This window comes from Eriocheir sinensis, unplaced genomic scaffold, assembly GCF_024679095.1.
Source record: "Eriocheir sinensis breed Jianghai 21 unplaced genomic scaffold, ASM2467909v1 Scaffold1204, whole genome shotgun sequence".
NCBI lineage: Eukaryota > Metazoa > Arthropoda > Malacostraca > Decapoda > Varunidae > Eriocheir > Eriocheir sinensis.
The window spans coordinates 37,613-43,065 of NW_026110524.1; the positions used below are offsets into that span (position 1 = coordinate 37,613).

The following is a 5,453-nucleotide window of genomic DNA, read 5'->3' on the forward strand; positions in this document are numbered from 1 at the left end:
GGTTGTGAATCGGAGAAAAGCTTCGAATCCGACTAGAAAAGTTTCGAATGCGACTAAAGAAGCTTAGAATCCGACTAGAAAAGCTTCGAATCAACGTAAAGGCCGAGAACAATGACAAAACAAGTAACTCAGGAACAGTTTATTCTTCTGTCACTTTACAGACGAGCCCATGCCCGTGAGCCCCGGCAGGGAGGTAACAATGGATTCTGGAGAGGCATACAAATTGACCACGCATTTCAGCAGTTGTGTTACCTCGATTTTCTGGATTTTCTCGGTAACGAAGTGTTGTATCACTATTATACTTTGCCACAGTTTATTTCACATCTTGCGCTAATTTCTGACTGCATAGTACATTACCAGAAGTGTATGAGTAAGCTACATACTCTTGACAATTGAAAGAAATTCCCGATATCCAGAGACAGTATTTGGACACACGTCATCACTATTTCACTCCCTAGACCCAGCCCACCTCTCTCCCCCTACCTGTATGATCCCCCTTCCCTCTATCACTCTTTACCCCCTCCCTCCTTCAACATCTCCCCCACCCCCCCCCTTCTCTCTCTCTCTCTCAGCTGCTGAAATGCGTAGTAACTTTGCGTGTATTTGCCGAAGCATGTCTCGAATCTTGTCCTGAAACCAAAGCCCATGACACGAATGATGAATTGACGGTCTAATTGATTGACTGATTGGTGGTTTATTCCTGCCTGTACCATTTATCAAGAACACGGGGAGGATACATATTGACTAACTTTGCTTTTATTTGCCGAAGCCTGTCTCGAATTCCGTCCTGAAACCGAAGCCCATGACACGGATGGTGAATTGACGGTCTAATTGATTGACTGATTGGTGGTTTATTCCTGCCTGAACCATGCACCAGAATACGTGGAGGATGCAGAAGTGAGGCGTGAAAATAGTGCTCATTCAGTAACCCTTGCACCGGCCATTACATAACATAACTTATTACACTGTTAACGTGGTCAGTATCTTCCCATATGGATAATTCCTTCCCCCTCTGTCTCTCTCCGGCATAATTTTTTCACTTAGGAAATTCAATGTTAACATATGGGAAGAAAAAGTTTCGTTTAGTCGGCGCAACATGTGGTCATATTTTTTTTTAATGACCACAGATGTTGCGCCGACTAAACGAAACTTTCCTTCTTCCCATTTGGTGTGATACGTTCCTTGTTAACAATGAATTTTCCTCTTAAGTCTGAAATCTGCACAGCCTTCTCCTCTGTTGACTTGGGGATATCTTTAAGTCACTGTAGTTTTGGTGTGGGTTGTTCACATGACGATAATGCTTAAAGTTATGCTGGAATAGTAATGAATTAGATGTTGAGTTATCACAGTACACAGTAAGGTCATAAATCACTGTATCATGCCATGTGTCAAGTGTGTTCTTAGTCAGTGTTCTGCCTGCCAAAGAGTAGTACAACACTGACACTTTTTTTTTTTTTTTTTAAGCTCTTAAAGAGAAAGGTGACGGATTTGATCTCTACACCCCTGCCCAAAGTGACACCGTAATGTTGGCGAGTGATCTCAGTGTATGAAGCTTCCCAGTCATTCAAGTTATGCTGGAATAGTTAATGGTTTCTTCACCTCTTTAAACTTTACCATCTCTCTTTTCACATTTTACTTATATTAGATTTGATGTTGAGTTATCACTGTACACACAAAGGTCACAAATCACTGTATCATGCCATATGTGTCAAGTGTGTTCTTAGTCAGTGTTCTGCCTGCCAAAGAATAATACAATATTGACACTTTTTTTTCTTTTTTACGCCCCTGCCCAAAGTGACACTGTGTAATGTCGGCAGGGATGGCCCGAAGGGAATGCAGTTGGGGGGGGGTAAGGTAAACTATGACCAACTCAGTCATTTTATGACCAACTCCAAACTGGCGAGCTTAAGCTCATTTATGGGGGTTTTTAAAACTCACCTTTTTTAGGGGCATTTTTAAGGCCTAAGTAGGGACATTTATGAGTCTCAGATGCTTTTCATTTGCATTTAAGAGTATAATAATTTTGGTCATGGGGCGGCTGCTCTCCAGGGTCATTAAGTCATTCTGCACCTTGTCTAAAGTGTCATTTGTTGATATTATTACTGTTGTGTTGCTGCCACTGCCAGTAATGGCTTATGGCTCAAGGGTTTGTCGTTAGTGGAGCAGGTGAACTTGCTCCGGAGTTGAGGCTCCGGCTGGACCATCCCTGCTCTCCGAATGGACCCTGATCTGATCCCTTCCCACTGTTCCCCGGGCTTCCCTCCTGGACCATCACTCTCTTAAATAAAAAGAAAACTTTTATTTGACCATCTGAGGTGACCTCAGATGGTCAAATAAAAGCAGTGAGGTGAGTGGTGAGCGTGTTGTGGTTACGCTCGGGTGCCGAGTTCCAGCCCTACTACAGTCTACAGGCAAACCCTTATTCACTGCCGAGTGTCTTAAAGCTATCCACATGTCACCATCTACTCCACCTGGAGCACATAATGTGCATGGAAGGATTTGGAGGATCACCCAAACATAGCCAGCGCTAACCCCTGCAGGAGGCTGGTTCAAGAGTGATGATACTGAGCCAGTATACAGTTCCGAAAAACGCAGTCGGGCCATCCATGCTCCCTGATCCCTCCCCGCCTGTGGCCATTCCTGCCTAAAAAAAAAAAAAAAAAAAAACTCAAATTTTTGACCAACTCACTAAGACTTTTTGACCAACTCCGACCAAACATTGGGGTGACCCCCACCCCCCCTGCTCGGGCCATCCCTATATGTCGGTGAATGATCTGTGTATGAAGCTTCCCGGTCATTAAAGTTGTGCTGGAATAGTTTTACCTTTACCATCTCTCTATCTATGGTTTCAGAACTGGACCACATGATCAAGACAAGGTTTAACATAGGCTCCTCATGCCTTGAATCATATCCATCCTCCTCTGTCCTGATTCTAATTCTGACGTAGGCTTTCAGAACTGTCAATTGTTGGTATCCTAGTTAGCCGTTAGTGTTGTAATCAGAAGAGTTACCTTTAGAGCTGTATAATTTATTCTTTTTATAGTAGATGTTGGCGCGTGTTGTAATCAGAAGAGTTACCTTTAGAGCTGTATAATTTATTCTTTTTATAGTAGATGTTGGCGCTGTAATTCTCGGTGTGCCACAAAACACTCCATGAATATCCCACCAACTTCTCCGAGATGCTTTTCGAGCGGGTGAACTGCGGCGCCGATACCCTTAACCCTTAGACGGCAGCAGTATTTAAAGATTAGCTCCCTGTAAAATAAATCGTCAATATCTTCAGCATCCTTTCCTGCTCTCCCACACATGTCCAAACCACCTCCAGCATCCTTCTCCTGATAAAGCCAGCATCTTCCTCCCCTTCCCCACATGTCCAGACCATCTCCAGCATCCTTTCCTCCTCTCCCACACGTAAGAACATAAGAACATAAAAACGTAAGGAGTCTGCACTCTTTCCCCACATGTTCAAACCATCTCCAGTGTCCTTCTCCTGATAAAGCCAGCATCTCTCTCCTCTTCCCCACCTGTCCAAACCATCCCCAGCATCCCTCTGACATACCATTATAGTCACTGCCAACCTTAGGACCATAGCATAAATATCGTTACACAGCATAAGAGATGGTTTAACTATCGCTTATATATAGAATCAACTGCAATCTGGAAGTGTTGTTAGATTTCTGCTGTACAAAACTGACTGAATTATGGACCATCTATACACAGTTCCACCGTCGTCTAAGGGTTCAAGGCTTCGGGTCACACTGTAAGCTGCCAACACGTACACCTTATACTTCAGAGTGGGAACACGCCAGACTTTCCTCCTCAAGTAAAACAATTATTATGCACGGCGACGAAAAGTACGACGATCACCTTTAAAAAACCTCAAAGTTGGTGAGTCTCGGGCAACCCTCGCTACACGATATATTTTACAGATTTATTTTTTTACAGTAAGGGAGGGCAGCTGAAGGGCAAAAAACAACGAGCAACAAAAAACAACCCAAGAGACGCTGCTCTGACAAAAAAAGGTTCCATTCATAAAAAAGTGGTCATATGAAGGTTGATCATAAAGAGATATTATTATGACACGGCTTCACCCCTCTCACTACACTCGCTGCCATGGAGTATATTTGTCACCACTACTGGACAAGATGGAGGTAAGTTGTAGTAAGTAGTGCCGGTAAAGAGAGGTACAGTAGCCTAGGTTTTCATAAGGTAAATATCGTCAAAGGAAAGAGGGATTGTATAGCTGAGTGCAGACGAGCGAGTGTAGATATTAGTAGGGGAAGTTCAAGACTGTTTGTAAGTATAGCAGTAAATAATGTCAGTAGAAAGAGAGGTACAGTAGTCTAGGTTTTCATAAGGTAAATATCGTCAAAGGAAAGAGGGATTGTATAGCTGAGGGTAGGGGAATGAGTGTAGATATTCAGTGCCAGTAAAAAGAAAAACTAAGTAGTCTGAGTTTTCATAAGGTAAATATCATCAAAGGAAAGATTGTATAGCTGAATATAGGGGAGCATTTGTAGATATTCAGTGCCAGTAAAAAGAAAAGCAAAGTAGTCTGAGTTTTCACAAGGTAAATATCGTCAAAGGAAAGATTGTAGAGCTGAATATAGGGGAGCGTTTGTAGATATTCAGTGCCTGTAAAAAGAGAAGTGAAGTAGTCTAGGTTTTCATAAGGTAAATATCATCAAAGGAAAGATTGTAGAGCTGAATATAGGGGAGCATTTGTAGATATTCAGTGCCAGTAAAAAGAGAAGTGAAGTAGTCTAGGTTTTCATAAGGTAAATATCATCAAAGGAAAGATTGTAGAGCTGAATATAGGAGAGCATTTGTAGATATTCAGTGCCTGTAAAAAGAGAAGTGAAGTAGTCTAGGTTTTCACAAGGTAAATATCATCAAAGAAAAGACTGTAGAGCTGAATATAGGGGAGCATTTGTAGATATTCAGTGCCAGTAAAAAGAGAAGTGAAGTAGTCTAGGTTTTCACAAGGTAAAGAACGTCAGAAAGAGGAGACACATATAGTATAGCCGAGTGTTGCGGAGCGAGTGTAGATATACAGCAAGGGGAGTTCAAGACTGTATTAACGGGTGATCGTATAGCGACGGCTGCCTCAAGTTCCCAAGATAAATAAAAATACAAATTGCAGTAACTAGTTATGATAAAACCGTATACACATTGACGGAACTACAGACATGACGGAACACATTTGACGCTAGTGTTTAAACGCCTGAAAAGTAAAAACTTCAAATGAAAAATGTTACCGGAGAGATGGATAAATATAGTACAGGCTCAGTAACATGCAGTTTTGATCACAACTTGTAAAAGTGTACATATATTAATACCTAGTGATGATGATGATGATTGTGATGATGATGGGGAAGGAAGGTGTGTGCGTGTGTGTGTGTGTGTGTGTGTGTGTGTGTGTGTGTGTGTGTATACGTGCATGTGTGTGTGTG

General features: G+C 42.1%; 1 long non-coding RNA gene across 1 annotated transcript; it reads left to right on the forward strand.

Moving 5' to 3' along the window:
- Window positions 1-4,336: 4,336 nt before the first annotated feature.
- Window positions 4,337-4,999, forward strand: LOC126989538 (uncharacterized). Its single transcript, XR_007743415.1, has 2 exons — window positions 4,337-4,466; window positions 4,571-4,999. It is a non-coding gene; the product is annotated as an uncharacterized LOC126989538 (long non-coding RNA).
- Window positions 5,000-5,453: the final 454 nt, after the last annotated feature.